The following is a 26,439-nucleotide window of genomic DNA, read 5'->3' as shown; positions in this document are numbered from 1 at the left end:
CTAATTTGCAAAGTGCATTTTAAAAGGTGCATGCTGCTCAAATTGATAAGCAAAGTGCATTACGATGCGGCTCCGCCTCATACTTGCTTGAGATGCAGTGTTGCCAAAGAGAGGAATTCACCTGTCCCCTCCCCCTTTCTCTTGCTTTTACATCAAATAGCCATGGAAATCCGGTGGCTGGTGTAGTTGTTTGAGCGGGTCATGCCCCCTCTGTAAATGTTCAAACAAAAGTCTCCATTTTACCGGGGGGCCCTGACCGTGCAGGGCGGACTCTGGCAGCAGGAACGGAGAATCCAGTTAAATAGGTTCTGTCAAAGATACATCCAGAGCCCAACACCGACTTATTCTCAAGATGGACCTTTATTCATCCGCGTTGCAGCATTACAGCCCAATCATCACCTTACGCGTTTCAACATGTGCTGTCTTGATCACAGGTGAGTGGTATTTAGTACTCCCAGTGGTCAAATGGCCCATCAAAAAACTACAGGCCCCAGGATGCACCTGCATGTAAATTTCATAGCGTGGCATAATGCTGAATTCAATTCTGCTTAATAGCGTTATTTAAAAGCAAATGTCACGAAAAACTGTCATTGATAAAGTGCATAGTGCTCAAAAGTAATTTGCAAAGTGAGTTTTAAAAAGGTGCATGCTGCTCAAATTGATTAGCAAAGTGCATTACGATGCTGCTCTGCCTCATACCTGCTTGAGATGCAGAGTTGCCAAAGAGAGGAATTCACCTCTCCCTTTCTCTTGCTTTTACATCAAATAGCCATGGAAATTGAATTTAGCATTATGCCACGCTATGAAATTTACGTGCAGGTGCATCCTGGGGCCTGAAGTTTTTCTTTTTTTTTCGTTTTATACGGCAAAATGCGTGACGGATCCGGCCGCAAAAAAAAAAAAAAAGAGCTACCGCGCTTCGTTAAGATTTAGCCCCCGGGTGGGCCAAGTCCCAGGGACATTGGGAAAAATATTTGCGGGGCCCACGGGGACCCCCGCAGCCCCAGGGACCGCCATCCTCCGGGGCTTTCAATTATTAATGTGCAGGAGGGCACTCAGCCCTCCCGCAGCCCCGGGGACCGCCACCCCCGGAGCTTTCGTTTTAATGAGTGGGAGAAGCCTCCAAGGCCCCCCCCAAGCCCTGAGGACTGCCACCCCCGGGGCTTTTCTTCAATTTTTGCAGGGGGGGGGGGCACTCTCAAGGCTTTTTTTTAAAAAGAAAAGAAAACTTAACCTGTGTGGCGGGGCTCGAGCTCCCCACACGCCCGGGGACCGCCACCTCCCTGGGGCACTAGGAATGCAAATGCGGGGGTCCGTTACGGACCGCCAAACCCCGGGGACCACCACCTCCCCGGGGCTTTGTAATGGAAGGGAGGGGGGCCGCGCGGCCCCCCTCCTGGACCCCTTGATGGCCCTGCAGACCGCCTCCACCCAGGGCCGGCTCCTGCAGTGTCCCGGGGTGCCCACCCCCGGGACACTGCTGTTTGCTATGGCTTTTGAAAGAGAGAGCAGGGAAACCTGCTTTCTCTTCCAAAAACCAAAGACGATTGCTTTTCCATATGGGGAGCTGCATGTTAGCAGCTCCCCATGTGGAAAAGCAATGCCGGCTCCCGCAGGAGGCAGGGAGCCGGCACGGACCGTTTGGGCATTGGGGCTCCCCACACGGTCCCCAACGAATGGCCAGGCCCCGGGGGATGGGGTCCCCCGGGCCAATAGAGGCCTCTGGAGGGGGACCATGCAGCCCCCCCTCCATTAAAAAAAATAAAAAATGTGGCCATGCCCCAGGGGATGGGGTCCCCAGGGCCGGAATTGGCCACGGGAGGGGGGCCACGCGGCCCCCTTCCCGTTCATATTTATTTGGGGTGATTTATAAAAAAGGGGTCAGGCCCTGGGGGGGTGGGGTGCCCAGGGCCCAAAAAAGGAAAAAAGAAGGGGGGCCACACAGCCCCCCTTCTAAAAAAGAAAAAAACAATAAAAGACGCGATCGTGCATCAGGCCCCGCCCCCTCCCTTCACCACTCTGCAAACGCACCCTGTGGCACATTTTAAATTGGGGAATTAATTCCCCTTCAATACTGGGGGTCCCTGAAGGCAAACTAGCCCACCAGGTACCTCTAATAAGCGCCACAGAGCTGCGTTGCAGAGTGTTGTAAAAAGGGGCGTGGCCTCTGAACACCCATCTGCAACACAGCTCCCTGGCGCATACTGGAGGTACCTGGTGGGCTAGTTGGCCCCCAGGGACCCTCAGGAAGGAAGACAAATTAATTCCCCAACTTAAAACGCATCACAGGGCGTGTTTGCACACGTCACCTCAGGCCCCGCCCCCTTCGTTCACCACTGTGCAAACGCACCCCCTGACGAGTTGTAAGTTGGGGAATTAATTCTCCTTCAATACGGAGGGTCCCTGGGGGCCAACTAGCCCACCAGGTACCTTCAGTATGCGCCAGGGAGCTGCGTTGCAGAGATGTGTTCGGAGGCCACGCCCCTTTTTACAACTCTCTGCAACGCAGCTCTGTGGCGCTTACTGGAGGTACCTAGTGGGCTAGTTGGACCCTAGGGACCCTCAGGATTCAAGAGGACTTAATCTCCCAACTTAAAACGGCCACAGGGAGTGTTTACACAGTGGTGAAGGGAGGGGACAGGGCCTGAGGTGACGTGTGCAAACACGCCCTGTGGCGCGTTTTAAGAGGTAGTTTTAATTCCCCTGCCATATTATGTACTAGGGTCTTACAGAGGAGGCCATGGTAATCACAGGGGTACCCCAACGCATAGTGTTCCCTAGTGTATGTAGGTGATTTCACTGTATTTTAAGTGTCTTTTAGCATAGCACTGCCTCTAGGACTGGTTAGTCAGAGTCAGTTACCACCAGTACCCATCGGAAAAAGTTGAGGGTACAGGGTGATTTTGCAACAAGGCGTCTTTTTGCTCCTCTGTTTGTTCTTTCTGCACTTCTTCCTTCTTCCTGCACTTTTCTTCGTCTTTGAGGACTTCTGTTGCTTCTTTCTGCATTTGTTTTTCTTCTTTCTGTGTGTTTTTTCTTCTGTCTTCACATGTCCTACCTCTGTAGGCATAGTTAGAAACTAGCATTTAAAAAACCTTTGAAATTAACTGAAAAAAACATAGGTTTCAGGCACGTTATACTTACAAATTAGCATTTAAAAAACCTTTGAAATTCACTGAAAAAACCATAGGTTTCAGGCACGTTATAGTTAGAAATTAGCATTTAAAAAACCTTAGAAATTCACTGAAAAAACAATAGGTTTCAGAGGCGTTGTCGTTAGTTGGACATTTCACTCGTACAAAACCATAGAAATTGCCCCGTTATAGTTAGTTCAGCTAACTATAACCTGCGCGCCCACAATGCACTGTTGATGACGTCACATATTACATCACTCATGACATGGTCAGTGACATCACTCATGACATCACTGATGACATCTCAAATGAAATCACTGATTACATCATCCTTGTGATAGAGTGGCAGACCTCCTTTCACCCTAATATAACTTTTGATACACACACTCAAAAATAGAAACTAACATTTTCAAAACAATGGACATACCAATACCACTTACAACACACCTATTCAGTAATTCCAAGATCTACACACACATTCACTCATTCATCACCTATACAGTCACTCATACATGTACTCACTCATCATATGTACTCATACACCTATACATCCTGTTACACACACTCATCCATAGAGTTACTCACACACAGTCACACATGCAAACAAAGTATCAAACATCCATTACATTGCATATACTGTTATACACACACCACCACACTTACTGCTACAGAAACTTACACATACTTACTCTTTTAAGCAATCACTTATAGAAACACATAATAATTTATACAGGAACTCTTCCAATCTCTCACATACACCAATACTCACATATACTAGTTTAAAACATATGTAGTTATTCATAAAGACACTATTGAGACAGTTATTCACTCACTAACACATCCATACACACACTCATCCCCACATACAGTCCTGCATAAATGCTGTGGTCAACACATACAAACAGTGAGTCACTCATTCATGCATCTATGCACCAAGTAATACCTACCACCTAACCATATAGACACTAAGACACTCATACTGATACTCAAAAAAACTACTAATAACCCATATAGACACTCATAACTACTCACCAACCCATGCAGCCACTTATACACAAAGTGAGAGACTGCTACAGATATTTACATATTAAAACATTACTCACTAACCCATGTATTCACTAAGATACACTTAATCAGTTATATAATCAATTTTATAAAAAAAATCATCCATTTAGACACTTATATACCCATTTATTCTTCCATCGACCTTGAGATGTACATATATAAAACATATTTAATTTTCAGAAAAACACACATTCACTGGATGATGTCATCCGTGATGTTATCAGTGATGTCATTTGAGATGTCATGAGTGATGTCACTGACCATGTCATGAGTGATGTAATATGTGACATCAGCAGTGCATTGCGGGCGTGCAAATTCTATGGTTTTGAAAGAGTGAAATGTCAAACTAATTATAACGCCCCTGAAACCTATGGTTTTTTCAACTCACTAATTAATCCCTCATTGTGCATAGGAAGAACAATTTCTAAATTAGGTGCTCCAAGGAAGTGGGCTGCCACTATTGCCCGCAAGTATGGACTGAAAACATCCAGTCCTGAAACAGTCAACACAATTTCCTGAGCACCAGAAAGTATGAAAATGAAGTGTGTCCAATTCCTCTTATTTCCAGTTGGATTTATTTCATCAAAAATCTTCAGCTTCACAAGTTCTCATCTTAAGATATAGCCAACACGTGTTTCGTCAGAAAACGATGTTCTTACATCACTGACTTCATCAGGGCTTCTCAGATAAATATTAGACGTCAAATCTTCAATTAATCTTTCCTCAATTCCTTTCTGCCTTCTTTCTCACCAGTAGGGACCAGACCGTGAATATTCAACCTGTTCAAACGGAGAGTACTCCATGCACAGTTCCAGAAGGTCTGGTCCTTACTGTTGAGAAAGAAGGCAGAAAGGAATTGAGAAATTGAAGATGAGGCTGTCCTATTGGTACTAAGCTCAGTACCAATAGGACAGCCCATTCAGAGGCGAACCATCATTTAAAGTGTGGGCGTGGTCAGGACACATCGATTTCACCGTCGTATGCCTCAGATGAAGGAGATTCCGAAATGCGTCAGGTACAGCGACGTGTGAGCTGTCATGATTATCGACGTGCCTAGCTGTTTTTCTGGCTGCAGAGTGCTTCTTCACGCCTTGGGCGCCTTGAAGCAGTATATATATATATATATATATATATATATATATATATATATATATATATATATATATATATATATATATATATATATATATATATATATATATATATATATATATATATATATATATATATATATATATATATATATATATATATATATATATATATATATATATATATATATATATATATATATATATATATATATATATATGTATGTATGTATATATATATATATATATATATATATATATATAGTAGCCCTCCCCTTTTGATTTGAGATTTGTCATTTTGAGATGTCATGAGTGATGTCATAAATGATGTCATAAAACATGTCAATAGTGATGTAATATGTGAGGTCATACGCAGTGCATGGCGTGGGTGCACTGGTGAACGTCTAGTTTTTTTTGTTGTTTTTTTTTAGTTCATATCTTTAATGGGGTCACAGACAAATTCACATAACTATAACGTTACTCAAACATTGTTTTTTCCAGTGATATAAATATATTTATTATTTATTTTGCATGATCACCACTCTACAGGAATACACAAGTTAGAGTTTCTATAGGAAGAGCTTTTTTTGTTTTGCTAATAACTTTGGTCATGAAAAGAAAAGGGGTCCTAAAATACTTTTTCCCCCCATGCAATTTCTATAGAGAAAATTGGAAAACGATAGAGGAATAAATGGTCGAACATAATTACACCAAATTTGGCACAAAGCTAGATCTTTACCCGAAAAGCATGCTTTTGTGATTTAGTATAAATCAGTTTAGCCATTTTGAATACATGTAGGTTAAAAAAATTGCTCTATCTAGAGCTGCATGAGTTCCACAGTTCAAAACAGCAAAATAAATCATTCTGATCGGCTTGGCCCACGGGACCAAGATCTTTGATTGGCTGGCTGCATAAAGAGAATTGCTGCAGTCGCCATCACAGAACTCAGAGACTCCGTCCTAGAAATAATTTTAAAAATCCATATAAGGGGGCAGGGTAGGGATAGCCAGATCTCCCAGTTCTTGAGGGAGGTGGACCAAAAGCAACCTCCTTGGGGACAAATTAAAAAAAAACATTTTTGGGGTTCGAGCTCCCCCATGTAGTATTAGGACACTAATGAAAAACACATCTTGCGAGAACCGGAAATTCCATTAAATGTTTTACCTTGTTCATCTCTGCTAACAACAGACATGTTCACTAATTTGGCCTTTCAATCACAGACCAAAGAGAATTCCGCTCCTCGATTATCATGTGTGGAGGGAAAGTATGTGCATAAATACATTTTCAAAAATTGCACACACTTCCAAACAAGAGGGGAAGTGACTACTACTAATTAGGAGACATTCTAAATCGATCATTCCGCTATTCCTCCCAAGAAAACATTGGTACTTTACCATGACCTCTAGTTCAAGTTTAAATTTACTTTGTACAAACTTTGTACACAAATTGCAATTCGTAATTACTTGTCTCCTTTTTGGCCTTTAATAATGGATTAATTTGAAGTACAATTTGAGACAAAATCACTTTTACTTTAAAATCATTGTCGTTGCAACTAAATGTCCAGTATGTCTTCACTGTTTATTTGAAAATATCTGCACTGACACTTTAAAATGGACACTCTGGGCTTTGAGACTCTATGGTCCAGTCGAAGGCCAAGTGCCGAAACGCATAGACCGTCTCTTGTGTGTGCGACGCCTTGTTTTCGTTTGAAATAAATATCATCTTGAGTGTCCTTCGTGGTGCTGTGATCCTTACCTGCGACGAACCTTCGAGAAACCGAGGGAGAAGCGAGAGGAATTTTGCGATTATTGTGCGGTGGCTGTCCTGCACCTCACGTGCACCTGGGAAGCAAAGCATCTCGGCAATACAACACAGCCAAATTGAACCGGAAGGAGAAAAAGCATTGCAGAGGCTTCTGACCGTTGTTTGTTATTTGCCTGGGACTCCGCGTCAGGATTGTGCGAACGCGGCGGGGCAGTTCAAGAACTTCGGGTGAGTAGAGAGGCGGGGAAGCGACCCCGGTAGTGTCTCGAGATGCCGCGGCAGCGGTTTCCGGGTCATTGCCGTCGCGTACCCAACACTCCAAAACCCCGTTTTGTTTTTGTTACTGTTCTGGTTCAACGGGTCAGGTCCAAGTTACCCTGTAGCGGATTATACCTGTACCCGCATATGTACTGTCCCACGCAACAACTATATCTCAATTTGTCTTCACGTATTTGAAAACTATCATTTTCCCAGAATTGACAAAAGACTATTCTTTGGTCAAGTAACGATGACTCATCCGATAAACTGAAATTGGAACTGTCGAGGCGCACACACAAATAGAAACTCAACATCAGCATCGACCTTACTGGACACAAACTACAATACCCATAATCCAACATGGCCGAAAGGACCAAAATACAGAGCACAGAGAGCAAGTGATCTTCTAAATGATGACTCCAACTCTCCACTTAATACCAGAATTGGTGAGACCAATGGAGAAAGAAAGAAAAGAACTGTTTCATGTATTATAAGAGATCTACAACAAGCACGTATTCAAGAGGTGACTAAATGGTGGGAAAAAACAACATTGGTGAAATACATCGAATTTAAAAGAATCCCTAGAGGCTTAAGGATTCTAATCATGCTCACTTTCAATGAACTCGACGCCGACTTAATCAAACAATGGCAAATGGATACTAATGAATGTTCTTTCAGACTAATGACCACTTTAATTTCACACGCAGAAAGAAAACTGGAAAAAATTACCGAAATTATCAAAGAATTGGAGGGGGAGCTAAATCAACTTTCCACAGACGATGAAACAGGAAAATTAATAGAATCAATGGAAAAGAAAATAAACAAACATGAAGACGACGTTGAAAAATGCAAAGCCAGTAAATTCAACAGGGATAGATTGGACTACACAAATGGCCGCATATATACTTTTGCCAGAAAATACGACTCATATAGGAACAGTGTCGTCATGGACAAACACAGTGGGTATGAGACACCTGGAAAAGCTGAGAGCTCCGAATTGAGCTCAGCGGATGAGGAACAAAATGCTTTAAGCCTGGATTTTTCCGGGGAAATGCGCCTAATGCAAATGATCACGCGACAAAGAGGGAGAGGTCGAGGATCAACACGGGGAAGAGGACGATCACAACCCCCAGACGAAGACAAAGAAGAGGGGGCAAGACCCAAAAAAGGAAGAGGAAGGACAAAGCAAAATTGAAAAGAGATCTACAAAAAAACAATTTGATTGTCAACATCTCTAACAAAATCCTTAGTGAAGCACAAATCTCACTGCTCAATAAAGGACTAACATTCTGCCCCAATAAAGACATGGATCTGGCTAACATACGTATTGACCGTTACAAATTCTGCCGAAAAGTCAAACTTAAGAAGTACTTCGAAGAAAAAAAGTCCAAACAATTGCCAACACTCACAAGTCAAGAAATTCCATCACTGAGTATAAAAGATATTCCAGCTCTCAGAACAGTAACTTCATTACAAACTGTGTCAAATACACAAGCAGAGATGAGCGAATCCTCTCCAGTGTCTGATCTACAATTTTGCCAAACAATGGGATATGAAACTAACAGAGGTGGATATAGTGGTGTCAAAACTCGATCACCCTTCTGTCCACAACTTCCCCCGGGAAACAAAATAGATTTATTCCAAGAGATCATGGTGGAGGAAATTAATAAAATGTCAACTAACCATCCCATGTCAAATCCAAAGAAAAAAATTAAAAAGAGAAAGACATGGAATCTCACACCAGAAGAATATAAGGCATTGCAAGAACTAAGAGAAGATCAGAACATAATAATAAAGGCCTCAGACAAAGGCGGGAACATTGTTGTCCAAACTTGTGATAACTATATCAAAGAAGCTTACAGACAACTTAACATTGGGGAACATCATGAGAAGCTCAAAACAAATCCCATCACTAACTGGACGGAGGAATATCATTATAAACTGCTGACATGGAAAGAAAGAAACCTAATTGACTTGGAAGAATATTTGTACTTGAAAACGGACCATCCTATCACGGCAACCATCTATTTTCTTCCGAAGATACACAAGTCTACCATCAACCCACCAGGCAGACCCATTGTCAGTTCCATCGGTTCCCTGTTGGAATCAACATCCCGATTCATTGACATTTTCCTGATGAATTACGTCATAGCCTTACCATCTTACTTGAGGGACACAATGGATTTCCTGACAAAAATTGAAAAAATGGATTGGAAAGAGAACTACATTATGGCCTCCATTGACGTATCATCTCTATACACCTCCATTCATCACTCTGATGGAATAGCAGCAGTTAAACAATTCTTGGATACCAGACCAATCTGCCTCTTGGAACATTCAGATATGCTATTACAAATGCTCACATACTGCCTGACAAGGAATATGCTACTTACCAGTATGCATCTGTTCTTGGCATGTAGAGCTGCAGAGTTGTACACTGTGCATAGATCGCCATCTGGTGTTGGGCCCGGATGTTGCAGTTTGTTTTTGTTCTTTGGACAGTCTTTGGAAGTCACGAGTTTGGTGACTCCTCCTTCGGTCCGTACTGCGCATGGGCTTCGGCTCCATCCTCAGATTGTTTTTCGCCAGCAGGGAAATGATGGAGCGTAGTAATAACAGTGAGAAACCCATGTGTGTTGTATCTAAATAAGATAGACTGGAACGGATACAGGTAGCCGGGGAGGCGGGTGGGCGTGTACAACTCTGCAGCTCTACATGCCAAGAACAGATGCATACTGGTAAGTAGCATATTCCGTTCGAGGCATATGAGCTGCAGATTGTACACTGTGCATAGATTATATAGCAGTACCCAATCTTAGCGGCGACCACCGGTATCCGTTGCAGCGGTTTGAAATAATGTCTTTAGGACAGCCTGGCCCACACTAGCTTGTTGCTTGGAGTGCACGTCTACACAGTAATGTTTTGTGAAGGTGTGCGGTGTTGACCATGTGGCTGCTTTACAGATGTCATCTAAGGGTATGTTCCCTAGAAAAGCCATAGAAGCCCCTAACTTTCTTGTAGAGTGGGCTTTAGGTGGAACAGATAATGTTCTTTTTGCCTTTTGATAGCAAATTTGTATGCACTTTACAATCCACCTAGCTATCCCTGATTTAGAGATGGGGTTGCCTTTATGCGGTGGAGAGAAGGAGACAAACAATTGTTTAGTCTTTCTGAAAGGTTGCGTTCTTTGTATGTAGTACAGTAAAGCCCTCTTAACATCAAGTGTATGTAGGGCCCTTTCCGCAACAGATTGAGGTTGCGAGAAAAAAACAGGTAATTCCACCGATTGATTGAGATGGAAGGGGGAAATGACCTTGGGCAGAAATTTTGGATTGGTACGAAGAATCACTTTGCTGTGATGTATTTGTAAGAAGGGTTCCTGTACAGTGAACGCTTGTATTTCGCTAACCCTTCTAAGGGAAGTGATAGCTACTAGCAAAGCTGTTTTCCAGGTGAGGAACTGTAGCTCGCATTTGTGCAGTGGTTCGAAGGGCGGACCCATGAGCCTTGTGAGAACTACATTTAAATTCCATACAGGTGAAGGCGGTGCCCTGGGTGGAATTATGCGTTAAGGCCTTCCATAAAGGCTTTAATAGCGGGCACCCAGAACAGTGACAAATGTTGTCTGTTTTGCAGGTAGGCAGCGATCGCTGCTAGGTGTAGGCGTATGGAAGAATATGCCAGGTTACACCTTTGAAGATGGAGAAGATAGCATATAATGTGTTGTATGGATGCATCTAAAGGGTTGATTGTATTGTTACGGCAGTAAATAACAAATCTCTTCCACTTTGCGGCATAGCATGCTCGAGTGGTAGGACGTCTGGCTTCCTTGATGATATTCATGCAGTCAGGGGGAAGGTTAAGGTATCCAAATTCTAAGATTTCAGGAGCCAGATCGCAAGGTTGAGCTGCGCTGGGTCCGGGTGTCTGATTTCTCCATGGTCCTGAGTTAGGAGGCATGGGGACAGGTGCAGTTTTTGGTGTGGTACCACTGAGAGCTGTAGTAGTGTGGTGTACCACGGCTGCCTGGCCCATGTTGGGGCTACGAGAATGAGCGTGTTGCAGTTTCCTGACCACTAATGGAATTAGTGGGAGAGGTGGAAAGGCGTATGCAAATCTGCCTGACCAGTTCATCCATATCGCATTGCCTTTGGACAATGGGTGTGGGTATCTGGTGGCGAAGCTTGGGCATTTTTTGTTTTCGTGGGTGGCGAAGAGGTCTATTTGAGGATGCCCCCACTTGTGGAAGAATGGGCGAAGAACTTGTGGATGCAGTTCCCATTCGTGTATTTGTTGCGTTTGTCTGCTGAGCAGATCTGCCATGGTGTTTTGTATGCCTGGAACGTGCTGTGCCAGGAGGTAGATGTTTTGTGGAATTGCCCATCTCCATATGCTCTGGGCTAAGCGGGAGAGCTGGGGAGAGTGTGTCCCCCCCTGTTTTTGAATATAATACATTGCAGTCATATTGTCTGTGCGAATGAGGACTGCTTTGGCTGAAATCTGTTTTTGAAAGGATTTTAGGGCTAGAAAGATCGCCAAGAGCTCCAGATGGTTGATGTGGAGCAATTTTTGCTGTGGCGTCCATAGACCTTGCATTGTGAGGTGTAGGAGGTGCGCTCCCCAGCCGGAGAGCGATGCGTCCGCTGTTAGTATCACCTGGTGAAACCGGATCCAGGAACGGCCGCCCTTTGGAAAAGTTTGTGGTGTTCCACCACTGCAGAGAGTGATGAGTGCGGCCGTCCACCAACACCAGATCCGTCAGCTGCCCCTGGGCCTGGTTCCACTGTCGTGCTAGGCACTCTTGAAGTGGACGCATGTGGAGTCTTGCATGGGGCACTATGAAAATGCAAGATGCCATCATCCCTATTAGCTTCATGAACACTCTGGCTGGGAGAGAGTGCTGAGGAATGAACGTTTGGCGCAAGGCTTGTATGCTTGCGATTCTGGCTGAGTTGGGATAGGCTATACCTTTGGAGGTGTCTATAGTGGCCCCGAGATATTGCTTTGTGTGAGATGGTACGAGGTGGGACTTTTGGTAGTTCACCGTGAAGCCTAGCTGGTGGAGCAGTTGGATGGTGCTGTTTGTTGCACACATTGGTCGTAGGACGCGGCTTTTATGAGCCAGTCGTCTAAGTAAGGGAAGACGTGAATATGTTGACGTCTGAGGTGTGCTGCAACTACAGCTACCCGTGGTGTGGTAGTGACCCCGAAGGGGAGAACCGTGAATTGGTAATGCTGACAGTCCACCACAAACCTGAGGTACTTCCTGTGAGAAGGGTGTATTGGAATATGGAAGTATGCGTCTTTTAGATCCAAGGTAGTGAGAAAGTCTCCCTGACAAAGTAGTGGGAGGACTTGTTGCAGGGTGACCATGTGGAAATGGTCCGAATGTATGTATGCATTTAGAGGCCGGAGGTCCAGAATGGGCCTCAGGGCCCCGTCTTTTTTCGGGATTAGAAAATACAGAGAGTAGACCCCTAAATTTTGTTGATTGAAGGGGACTTGCTCTATAGCGTGTTTTTGGAGGAGGGAGATTACCTCTTGTTTGAGCAATGTGGAATGTTCCTGTGACATTGGACGGTGCCTTGGTGGGATATTGGGTGGGGTGGATGTTAGCTCGAGACAGTACCCTGACCGAATAATTTGGGTCACCCATTTGTCCGATGTTATGGACTCCCACGCGTGAACAAAGTGTTGTAGTCTGCCCCCGACCGGAGTGGGATGGTCTGGGGGGAGCGAGGGGAAGTCATTGTGTGGGCGGCGTGGCAGAACGGGTGGTGTTGGTTTTGCCCCTGCCCTTATTGTTGTTGCCCCTGTATCCACCTCTTTGGTAGCCCTTTGAGAAGGTATTTTGAGGAGGGGACTTGTAGGAGGTAGAGGCGCTATCGGTGGAGTAGCCTCTGCCTGTTCTACGAAAGGACGAACGCCGAAAGGAGCGTTTAGGGGTCTGGGATTGCAATGCCCCCATAGACTTTGCTGTGTCCGTGTCCTTTTTCATTTTTTCTAATGCTTCGTCCACCTTTGGCCCAAATAGGTGTTGTTGGTCAAAGGGGTGATTTAGAATGGATGCCTGGACTTCTGGCTTGAACCCTGAAATTCGGAGCCAGGCATGGCGGCGAAGCAGGACACTAGTATTTATGGCTCTAGAAGCAGTGTCCGCTGCATCGAGGGCACATTTAATGGAGGTGTTAGTAATAAGTTTTCCCTCCTGTATTAGGTTGTGCGCTTTACGTTTGTGTTTCTCAGGGAGGTGCTGCATAAGAGCCTCAAGCTCATCGTAGTGTGCTCTGTCATAACGCGTGAGCAGCGCTTGTGTATTTGCAATGCGCCAGATGTTCGCGGCTTGCGAGGCAGTGCGTTTACCAGACGCATCTAGGAGTTTTGATTCCTTATCTGGCGGTGGGGCCTCACCTGAGGACTGGGAGTTAGACCGCTTTCTAGCCGTGGACACAACTAGGGAATCTAAGGGAGCAGGGCCCTTAATGTATGTAGGGTCTGTGGGTGCTGCTTTGTACTTTTTTTCAATTCTAGGGTTTAAGACCCTGGCCCTGACAGGGTCTTTGAACACCTCTGCAGCATGTTTGGTGACACCCTTAAGCATAGGCAAGATGGCTGTGGACTTATCCTGGATATCAAATGTATCCAGTAAGAAGTCGTCTTCCACTGGTTCGCTATGTAGTTCCACCCCATGGTAGTGTGCTGCTCTCTGCACTAAGTGGTGAAACCCTAGTGAGTCCTCTGGGGGAGATGGCCTGGATGGGTAGAGGTCCTCTTGAGGCACATCTGGTATGTCAGGGTTGTGGTAATCTTCCCATGGGTCTGGGGTCCCCGGTGGTGTGGGGTCCATTGGGGCGTCCGCTGGATCATAATCTGGATCCCCGTAATCCGGATCTGGGGACGGGGTCGGGGAATGATGAGGCAAGGGTGGCGGAGACCTGGGAGGGAGAGGAGGTGGAAGAGGTGGAGGAGGAGGAGGAGGAGGTGTAGGAGGTGGTGGGGAGGGCACTCTGAGAGGAGATGTGGCAAAGTCCTTCCGCGTGGGCGGTGGAGGAGTAGCTGGTGTGTCAAGACGTCTTTTCTTGACAGTCAAAATCAAGAGCCCAGTCTTTGGATCCTTTGATAAGGTCTTTTGATAAGGATCGGGTGTAAAAAGGTCCGTTGGCGCCGACTCGTCAGCTGACGCCGATGTTTTCGGAGCGGAGGATTTGGGTGGTTTCTCTGCGCCATGCTTTTTTGGAACCTCCTGTTTTTTCGGCGTCGAGGTAGGCTTCGGCGCCGGAGCGTCGGTGCCGAGGGATTTATGTTTGTGTTTTGTCGGCACCGAGAGTCCAGGCTTCGGCACCGGTGGCTTCGGAGTCGAGCTGGGCATCACTTTCTTCGGTGCCGAACGGTGTTTATCGGCACCAGGAGTCGGCTGGCTCGAGCCCGAGCTGCCGTGAGACTTGTGAGGCTTCGACACCGGGCCCGAAGGTGGGGTGATAGAAGCTGCGTGTTTGGCTTTCCCCAGGCCCGAAGGCGAAGGTGTAACCTGAGTCTCCTTGGGTTTGGGCGCGGGGGTGGGAGGGGGTAGAGTACTCACGACCCTCTGCGCCGGTGTGATGTCCTCCAGGTCGGAGTCGTCGGCCTCGGAAGCGCTGACGATGTCTTCCTCCTGCTCGGTGTGGTGTTGCCCCGAAGCTCCGGTGTCGTCTCTGAAGATGTCCGGTGGAGCCGCGGTCGATGAGTGCGCCATGGTGCGTCGAGCTCTTCGATCCCGGATGGTCTTTTTTGATCGAAAAGACTTACAGGCGGGGCAGTCTCTAGCCTCGTGTTCTCGAGAGAGGCAAAGGTTACACACCTGATGGAGGTCGGTGTGGGGAAATTTAGACCCACATTTTGGGCACTTTTTGAACGGAGTCCTTTCCATCGGCCGGGACCGGAGTCGAGGAGGGCCCGAAGGCCGGCGTCGATGTGTGGAATTGAGAAAAGTGCCTCTTCGAGAGATGAAGATAGATGAAGAAACTCGATGAATGAGGATTTTCCGTCGAGGCTGGAACCGTAGAAGTTCGAAGCCGGAGCACGAAGTATCACATCCGAGCCCGATGGCGGAAAAAAACAATCTGAGGATGGATCCGAAGCCCATGCGCAGTACGGACCGAAGGAGGAGTCACCAAACTCGTGACTTCCAAAGACTGTCCAAAGAACAAAAACAAACTGCAAACATCCGGGCCCAACACCAGATGGCGATCTATGCACAGTGTACAATCTGCAGCTCATATGCCTCGAACACAATGTTTTCCTTTTCAGAGGGGATCTCTTCTTGCAAAATCAAAGGACTGCGATGGGGACTTCTTTTGCCCCAACATACGCCAATCTCTTCATGGCCATATGGGAGACAGAGGTCTTGAAAGAAGAGAAGTCAAGGAACATAAGATCTTGGTCTAGATACATCGATGACCTTTTCATCATTTGGGAAGGCAATAACGACAGCCTCACGAACTTACTTGACTCTCTCAACTTCAACAAGTACAAACTAACCTTTACTTCCACCATAAGTGCCACAAACATCATATTTTTGGATGTCGAAGTTTTCATAATGAATGAAAAAATCTGCACTAGAATGCACAGAAAGCCAACTGCCAGTAACAGCATCCTACAGGCAAATAGCGGACATCCACAAAATCTGAAATGGAGCATCCCCTATGGGGAAATGCTGCGAGCAAGAAGAAACTGCTCTGAACTCTCTGATTTTAAATTACAACTACAAGAAATGAGTGAACGTTTCCTACAACGAGGATATCCCTTGGACGTCATCACCACTGCTGTAAACAGAGTCAGTTCTAAGAAAAGACCCGACCTTTTACAAACTAATTTAGAAAGTCACAGATCAAACAACAGAGGAACTGAGATTACAACCAGGCTGATCGTTGATTTTAACAACCAGAGCAATGACTTCCAAAGAATTGTACGGAAACATTGGGAAATATTCTTGCTAGATGAAACCGTCCACAAAGTTTTATCCTCAAGACCTAGGATTACTTATAGAAAAACTGCATCTCTGGGCGATCTATTAACACACAGTCACTTCGAACTTAAACCAGAAACAACTGCATCCTGGCTGAATACTCCGGGATTCTGGAAGTGCTCGAAGTGCAAAGCATGTGAACATGGTAAAAATACAACCACATTTCAACTACAAAATGGCCACGAGGAAAGAATCAAAGACCACATAACCTGCGAATCAAAATTTGTCGTCTATATCCTGGAATGTCCATGTAAAAAACTATACGTAGGAAGTACTATCAACAAACTCAAACTTCGCATCCTACAACACCTACGTGCCATCAAAAACAAAGACTTCACATATCCTATGGCAAAACATTTTTTTGAATTCCACTCCTGTGACTGTAACCAACTGAAATATTTTGGCATCAAGATCGTCAAACCAAAAGAGAGGGGTGGTAATAGAGTTCTTGATCTAAGAAGAGCGGAGTCAAGAATGATTTTTTCGATAGGTACGGAAAACCCATGGGGTCACAATCTGGACGCTGAATTACATTTTCATTTATAAACAATATAAACTCCCAAGAAATGAAGAACATGGATGAAAATAGGATGACGATTCTCGCCAGGTTCAACTTCACAACTTACTTTGAACTAAATCTTGAATTTTTAATACCTTTTGGACTGAACCTTGAACAGCTTACTACTGCTATCTTTACTCTCTGTGTTAGATCATACCAATCACGTTCATTTGCAATTGGTTCATATAAGGGAGGAAGGTTGTTAGACAATGAAATTCTTTTCATTTAATAACGATATATGTCACCTTTACCCAGGGCACAAGTCCTACAAAAAGAAGTGGGGGGACGCTCCAAGTTAGGTGGTGTCACCGGAAGTGACCTCACGGCAGGAAGTGACGTCACGAGATGTAGTCCCCATTAATTAACAAAGGTTAGAAGGCGATGGGGGCAGGTTCAAAGGGCAAAGGAGAATGTTTACGTTGGAATTAGTCACCGTATTGACACTCAAAGGAGCGGGGAAATTAAAGCTGCGCTTGTTCGGTGCGTATTTATTGCCCACAGTAGATTTGCCGGTCTCCGTCTGAAATGCATGAAAACATACTGACCTTTTCTAATATACGGCCACGAGCGCCCGTCTATCATACTGAACGGCTCCATCAACGTGAAACAACTTAAAGAGCTCTGTTCGCCCTCTCTCGACAATAGAAGGTGGGGTTTGGTGAGTGCTGAGCGCGCGCGCAGGTGCAGGCTCGGGTACCGGCTCCATCTTTTGGGCAAGGTGGACGGCGTCCACCCGGTAAAAACCCGGTAAAATAAGTGGGGGGACGCCGTCCACCCGCGTGGTACCCCGACTCGAGCCCTGCCTTTACCACACTTTAGTGTAATACGTCATGTACTTTACTAGGACACTAATGAAAAACACATCTTGCGAGAACCGGAAATTCCATTAAATGTTTTACCTTGTTCATCTCTGCTAACAACAGACATGTTCACTAATTTGGCCTTTCAATCACAGACCAAAGAGAATTCCGCTCCTCGATTATCATGTGTGGAGGGAAAGTATGTGCATAAATACATTTTCATGCATATGGAAGAAATTGCACACACTTCCAAACAAGAGGGGAAGTGACTACTACTAATTAGGAGACATTCTAAATCGATCATTCCTCTATTCCTCCCAAGAAAACATTGGTACTTTACCATGACCTCCAGTTCAAGTTTAAATTTACTTTGTACTAACTTTGTACACAAATTGCAATTCGTAATTACTGGTCTCCTTTTTGGCCTTTAATAATGGATTAATTTGAAGTAAAATTTGAGACAAAATCACTTTTACTTTAAAATCATTGTTGTTGCGACTAAATGTCCAGTATGTCTTCACTGTTTATTTGAAAATATCTGCACTGACACTTTAAAATGGACACTCTGGGCTTTGAGACTCTATGGTCCAGTCGAAGGCCAAGTGCCGAAACGCGTAGACCGTCTCTTGTGTGTGTGACGCCTTGTTTTCGTTTGAAATAAATATCATCTTGAGTGTCCTTCGTGGTGCTGTGATCCTTACCTGCGACGAACCTTCGAGAAACCGAGGGAGAAGCGAGAGGAATTTTGCGATATATATATATATTTGGCAGCCCTCCCCTTTTGATTTGAGATTTGTCATCTGAGATGTCATGAGTGATGTCATAAATGATGCCATAAAATATGTCAATAATGATGTAATATGTGAGGTCATACGCAGTGCATGGCGTGGGTGCACTGGTGAACGTCTCGTTTTTTTTTTTTTTTTTAGTTCATACCTTTAATGGGGTCACAGACAAATTCACATAACTATAACGTTACTCAAACATTGTTTTTTCCAGTGATATAAATATATTTATTATTTATTTTGCATGATCACCACTCTACAGGAATACACAAGTTAGAGTTTCTATAGGAAGAGCTTTTTTTGCTTTGCTAATAACTTTATTCATGAAAAGAAAAGGGGTCCTAAAATACTTTTTCCCCCCATGCAATTTCTATAGAGAAAATTGGAAAACGATAGAGGAATAAATGGCCGAACATAATTACACCAAATTTGGCACAAAGCTAGATCTTTACCCGAAAAGCATGCTTTTGTGATTTAGTATAAATCAGTTTAGCCATTTTGAATACATGTAGGTTAAAAAAATTGCTCTATCTAGAGCTGCATGAGTTCCACAGTTCAAAACAGCAAAATAAATCATTCTGATCGGCTTGGCCCACGGGACCAAGATCTTTGATTGGCTGGCTGCAACATAAAGAGAATTGCTGCAGTCGCCATCACAGAACTCAGAGACTCCGTCCTAGAAATAATTTTAAAAACCCATATAAGGGGGCAGGGTAGGGATAGCCAGATCTCCCAATTCTTGATGGAGGTGGACCAAAAGCACCCTCCTTGGGGACAAATTAAAAAAAACATTTTTGGGGTTCGAGCTCCCCCATGTACTCAAGCGGAAATCCTGCAGGACCGGCAAACAGTTTAGAAGTTAGGCTAAAATGAGGTAGGGATCTATGGGGTGTGGCTGCCCGTGTGGAGCTGGGAGCATACTTTTTTCCCCAACTAAACTGGTGCAAGGTGGAAGCATTGAGGGTACGACTAATGTAGTACCTCAAAATGACACAAAGATAAATAGCAATTTGAGAAAACACCAAGAAAAGATCCATCTACATATACACAGGAAATGTGTTTGCGATGTACAGGATTATGCAGTGTAAAGAATGTATGCTTTCCATTCAAGATATGATTATTTATATCAATCTAAAATGAGCGGACCAAATGATGGCATGACAGCATGGCATTTGGATTAATCAGCTAATGAGGCACAAAGTGGTAATGAGAGAGGAGTAACAAATTGTATGTAGGAGGGTAAGGATTGCAGGACTAAATCGAAATGAAAAAAAGGAAGAAAATGGGGTCAGAAACATGGACAAAAAATGAAGAACTCGAACAGAAGACATTGTTGGGGAAGACCAAACGAAAACCATCAGATAACCAAAATTAATACAACAAGAATTAGCAAATGTCAAGTGTAACTATGATTTCATTTTAGTGTCTAGTAGCGTATTAAGCTATGAAGACAGAACGGTGTTATTTTATGGCTAACTATTTTGTCCTATTTGTGATATTAAATTGGCTTCTCTTCTTTTAGATCTATTTAACTTTTCACACCAGTTACAACCGACAAAATATTTTTCTTTCTTTCTATTTCTTTCTTTTTCTTTCAGACCACCATTTACTGAATCACATAATACAGTATTATCTGCAAGTAGTCTCAGTCTCAATGACATATCCACTCGATTTACCTACATCAACTAGAACAAAATACCGGAGATCCGTACCACCCTTGGAAGATACGAATGATTAGTAAAACTGGGGCATAGCAATTTTAGACACAAATACATTTTTATTTCCTAAAGTGGAAAACTCATTGATCAATTTGAAAAGTCACTTTGGAAGATGATAAGAGAAACTCTTAGCATAAAGCCAGGTCTGATGGCTTAGTGGAATAATGTGTCCATTACAGGGGCCTGTGTTTGATCTCATAGTCACAGGTTCAAATTCCAACAGGTCCACTCAGTCTTTCATGCTTCCGAGGTCGATAAAATGAGTGCCATTGAGTTGGGTAACAATAAACTTCTATTATTCAGCGCCAAGATACCCTTCTGGGTGAACATGTGCTTTACAAATGTTATGTGTTATGTTACATATTGCCAAATGATAACAAAATAGATATTCTATAACAGTCTCAGAATTTATTGTTCTCAATATCTTATTAAAAGGTGGAAGTACTGTAATGAAGCTATCTGGCAGGGGCACTATTGTAATAATGCCAAGGGAGCAGTATACTGAAGTGCCTCACAGATAATTAGGAGCTAGTAGTGTTACACTAGATTTAATCAAGATCTAATTTTAGACCTATAAACAAAAGAGAAACCACTTTTTGTAAAATTAAAATAAATAGAAGGGGGGGGGGGCATTACTGTCAAATGGAACCAATCTTGTACTTTGGATTCAACAGAAGCAATGCACTCTTCCATTCATCACTACAACCACTACTGACCACACACAATATGATTTGCAAGTGTAACAGCAAAAGAGGAGAAAGAAGAAAGGGATGAGAAGGAACATACAAGCACTGGCTATCACTTCCAGGATCGCCACTTCACTGGGCTTTGAAAGAATGGAATGGATATTGAAAGGCAAATAAGAACAAATAGTAATCGGTCATAAACCTGTGTAATATAGTGGCAACCTGGATACTGTACTCCGAGCAAACTGATATCCATTTTCACATGAGCAAATATGCACATGTATATTTGCTCATGAGAAAATCTGCTGAGCAATTGCAAATTCATTTTCTATACACCCACTTTTTCCCACTATGAGAAAGGTTTTCATGCTGCGTTCGTCAGAAGGAAATGTTCAACCCTTTCAAATGTGGAAAGCGATGGAAGAAGAATTGGTGAATCCCCTTGAACATGTATGTGCAAAGACTTGTAAGGCATTCTAACCTTCCCTACACTTCCCACCTACTTCCAGCCTAAGTATGACCCCAAGTATGAGTTGCACGGTAATGGTGGTGTAATAAATCGACACCTGTAAATAACACGTAGTGTGCAGAAAACCCTATCAGGACCATAGAATAGAGAATAACCATACAGATCTGGTTTTACTGAAGAGAATTACACACTGTAGACCAGATGTATGAAAGCGTATGCATTTCTTAATAGGCCGAATCGCAATTTCAGCCCATTAAGAAATGCAAAACAGCCTTTTCATATGTACAAAGGCCAAACTTTGAGATTTCTGCCCAGTAGGAATCGCAAATTGTAATCGCGATTTAGGAAACGCAAATAGGGATTACCTATTTGTGATGCCTAAAGCGCATGTACAAAGGATTTACCAAATATGAATTGGGCAAAACGGTTGATGGTAACCATGTGCAAAATGAAAAAATTAAAGATTAGTTCAAAGTTTGTTGCTCAACTATATCAGAATTATCTCTACATCTAATTGTCTTGCACAATGTTATTGCCTAGCAGTGACACCGTGTAACATGACGAAAATTTGAGACAGCAATGCAAGACAGCCTGCGCTATCGGCCAACATTCAGGAATTTTAGAGCATGAAGTTCATGGGCAAGACACCATTGCACAACATGCTCTCCATGAGGGGGCATACTTAAGCTTGGAGGTGCTGATGATTTTCACACATTCAGCCCTTTGACAGCCACAACCTCCACACAGATGGGTACACGCACTCTTTGGAACACACATCTTCAGACCCGCTTTTTGACAATTCTTGCCTATGAAAAGGGGAAACTTCTAGGAACCTAGATATCTGGTTGTACCATTAATAGTTTTCCTTCCTAAGCCTTATAAAACCAAGATGTAAACCTATTATCAGCACAACTGCAGTTTGACTGAAAATCTGTTAAGGCACATTGACTCTAGCTTTTAATGTCTTAGGTTTCTGTCTTACCATCACATGTGAAAGATTCTACTGATGGCGTAGGTAAACTTAGGGTCTTCCACTTGAACAGGGTTGGTTAGCAACAACATTAGATGTGTGCTCCTTGTGTAAATCTATAAACACCATCACACATTGGAGGCTTTGAGATACTGTGCTGCTGGTCTCTCTGCATCTCATCTGGGTTACATGAACATGCTAAAAGATTTTGTTAAATTCACTCTGGAATATAATTATTTTCTCTATGATTGCAAGTATGGTCTGCAGTGCTGTATGGAACCCTATTTTGCCACATCATATGCAAATGTTACGATGGGAATGTCCTAAAAAAACTTTCCCTGGAATTAAAGGCCTGATTTGGAGCTAAGCGGGCCAGGTAACTTCATCACAAACGTGACGGATAGCCCGTCCACCATATTACAAGTCCATTATAGCCTATGGGACTTGTAATACAGCAGACAGGATATCTGTCACGTTTTTGACGGAGTAACCAGTCTGCCAAATTCTAAATCAGGGCCTTAGACTTTTACACAAAATAAATAAAAATATGGATCAAATATAATGACAATATATATCCTAATACTTAATGATGGTCCTTTGGGTTTGAAATTCACAAGTATGATCAAATAAAGCAATAGGTTATCCTGACCTAGGCATATGCATGACAGACATACTTCATGTCTCATTGTTTAGGCAGTGTACTTTAACCAACTCAGTATTGTATGCCTCTAGCTGCCATCCACATAGTACTCTAAGCGGCCATTTCCGATGTCGGACGGACATGAGTCCGTCCGACATCGGTCAGGAACCGTGACCGACCGACCCACTGTCATCGGTCACGGCCCTGCAAGTACGATGCGACCGAACCCTGTTCGGTCGCAATCGTATCCCACACAATGGGAGCATGCATTCCAGGCGGAATACATGCCCACATTGTACAATGGAGAGGTGCAATCCATCCCTGCACCCCAGGGTGCCTGCCACCGGGTGTAGGGGTCTACACAGGGGCACTGTAGGTGCCTGCAGGCCGCCATTTGGCAGCCTCGCACCCATGGGGCCCTACTGGGGGCCCCCAAAGATAGTTTGCGACTGCCTTTTTGTGCAGGAAAGACCGGCACGAAAAGGCAGTGAGAAACTGCCATCGTACTCCCTCGCGTTACAACAAACAAATGATGGACGGAATGCTGACAATGCAGACATTCTCCCCCAGTCAAGAGATCTGGGTTAAATCCATCGTTCTTTTGCCCACCACACCACCCCAGTTTAGACATGGCCATATGCAAATCAGTCTTGACCCTGTGCCTCATGGGAACAGTCCAGCCCGAACTGCCAAGCCATGTCTTCCCTGGACCGGAATCAAGCATCCTAGGACCGGTTTCTGGCTATCAGCCGTCATCAGCCAGGATAGCTTGACTCCAGTGGCGTAGTGAGCACGGGTCCCACGTCTGGGAATACCCATCCCACTTAGGGCGAAAAGCGTTACAACAAACAAATGATGGACGGAATGCTGACAATGCAGACATTCTCCCCCAGTCAAGAGATCTGGGTTAGATCCATCGTTCTTTTGCCCACCACACCACCCCAGTTTAGACATGGCCATATGCAAATCAGTCTTGACCCTGTGCCTCATGGGAACAGTCCAGCCCGAACTGCCAAGCCATGTCTTCCCTGGACCGGAATCAAGCATCCTAGGACCGGTTTCTGGCTATCAGCCGTCATCAGCCAGGATAGCTTGACTCCAGTGGCGTAGTGAGCACGGGTCCCACGTCTGGGAATACCCATCCCACTTAGGGCGAAAAGCGTTACAACAAACAAATGATGGACGGAATGCTGACAATGCAGACATTCTCCCCCAGTCAAGAGATCTGGGTTAAATCCATCGTTCTTTTGCCCACCACACCACCCCAGTTTAGACATGGCCATATGCAAATCAGTCTTGACCCTGTGCCTCATGGGAACAGTCCAGCCCGAACTGCCAAGCCATGTCTTCCCTGGACCGGAATCAAGCATCCTAGGACCGGTTTCTGGCTATCAGCCGTCATCAGCCAGGATAGCTTGACTCCAGTGGCGTAGTGAGCACGGGTCCCACGTCTGGGAATACCCATCCCACTTAGGGCGAAAAGCGTTACAACAAACAAATGATGGACGGAATGCTGACAATGCAGACATTCTCCCCCAGTCAAGAGATCTGGGTTAAATCCATCGTTCTTTTGCCCACCACACCACCCCAGTTTAGACATGGCCATATGCAAATCAGTCTTGACCCTGTGCCTCATGGGAACAGTCCAGCCCGAACTGCCAAGCCATGTCTTCCCTGGACCGGAATCAAGCATCCTAGGACCGGTTTCTGGCTATCAGCCGTCATCAGCCAGGATAGCTTGACTCCAGTGGCGTAGTGAGCACGGGTCCCACGTCTGGGAATACCCATCCCACTTAGGGCGAAAAGCGTTACAACAAACAAATGATGGACGGAATGCTGACAATGCAGACATTCTCCCCCAGTCAAGAGATCTGGGTTAAATCCATCGTTCTTTTGCCCACCACACCACCCCAGTTTAGACATGGCCATATGCAAATCAGTCTTGACCCTGTGCCTCATGGGAACAGTCCAGCCCGAACTGCCAAGCCATGTCTTCCCTGGACCGGAATCAAGCATCCTAGGACCGGTTTCTGGCTATCAGCCGTCATCAGCCAGGATAGCTTGACTCCAGTGGCGTAGTGAGCACGGGTCCCACATATGGGAATACCCATCCCACTTAGGGCGAAAAGCGTTACAACAAACAAATGATGGACGGAATGCTGACAATGCAGACATTCTCCCCCAGTCAAGAGATCTGGGTTAAATCAATCGTTCTTTTGCCCACCACACCACCCCAGTTTAGACATGGCCATATGCAAATCAGTCTTGACCCTGTGCCTCATGGGAACAGTCCAGCCCGAACTGCCAAGCCATGTCTTCCCTGGACCGGAATCAAGCATCCTAGGACCGGTTTCTGGCTATCAGCCGTCATAGGTCCGGTCCAGGGAAGACATGGCTTGGCAGTTCGGGCTGGACTGTTCCCATGAGGCACAGGGTCAAGACTGATTTGCATATGGCCATGTCTAAACTGGGGTGGTGTGGTGGGCAAAAGAACGATGGATTTAACCCAGATCTCTTGACTGGGGGAGAATGTCTGCATTGTCAGCATTCCGTCCATCATTTGTTTGTTGTAACGCTTTTCGCCCTAAGTGGGATGGGTATTCCCAGACGTGGGACCCGTGCTCACTACGCCACTGGAGTCAAGCTATCCTGGCTGATGACGGCTGATAGCCAGAAACCGGTCCTAGGATGCTTGATTCCGGTCCAGGGAAGACATGGCTTGGCAGTTCGGGCTGGACTGTTCCCATGAGGCACAGGGTCAAGACTGATTTGCATATGGCCATGTCTGAACTGGGGTGGCGTAGTGGGCAAAAGAACGATGGATTCAACCCAGATCTCTTGACTGGGGGAGAATGTCTGCATTGTCAGCATTCCGTCCATCATTTGTTTGTTGTATCGTACTCCCTCGGTCGTAAAGAGGCGGCCGGGGGAGTACTGAAGGATTTCCGGACGGCGGACGGGGTCTCCGAGCCTGTCGTCAGCCATCCGGAAATCCAAGTTGAACTCCTTTCCGACCGAGCCCATCAGAATGGCTCGGTCGGAAAGGAATCCGTCCGGCACATTCCGATGTGGGTGGATGGCTCCGAACGTCGTTCGGGGCTTTTCTGACTGGAATCGGAATCGGCCCCTAAATGTGATTCCTAGTTGCAAGTTAATTTGCGCCATGAAGAACTGTACTTCAAATACTTGATTATTATGTTGCAGACAAGTTTAATTAAAGATTTTAATGTTGTAGATATAGAAATTTAGGATTAGATTAGATTTTCCTTATTTGATTTTTTAAACCAAACAAGGAGTTACTAACAATCATGAACAGACAGTGGCATTTATTACTTTCGGGCCGCAGTTTGAGAAATCATTTGTCCATACTACCCAGAACCTCATACTGTTGTTAAGAGAATATTAGTGAGCTGATGACCAAATGTTTAAAACAAATTAGCACTTAGCTTCATGAGAACTGTTTTTACTCATGTAGAGACTATAACATATGCAACT

General features: G+C 44.7%; 1 protein-coding gene across 3 annotated transcripts in view; it reads right to left on the bottom strand.

Moving 5' to 3' along the window:
• ATG7 (autophagy related 7) overlaps nucleotides 1-26,439 on the bottom strand; it is a 1,343,349-nt gene that overhangs the window by 1,124,303 nt on the left and 192,607 nt on the right. The gene's annotated exons all lie outside the window — the stretch shown is intronic.

The sequence above is a fragment of the Triturus cristatus genome, chromosome 9 (genome assembly GCF_964204655.1).
Source record: "Triturus cristatus chromosome 9, aTriCri1.1, whole genome shotgun sequence".
Lineage (NCBI taxonomy): Eukaryota > Metazoa > Chordata > Amphibia > Caudata > Salamandridae > Triturus > Triturus cristatus.
This window is presented reverse-complemented; position numbering and strand designations above follow the sequence as displayed.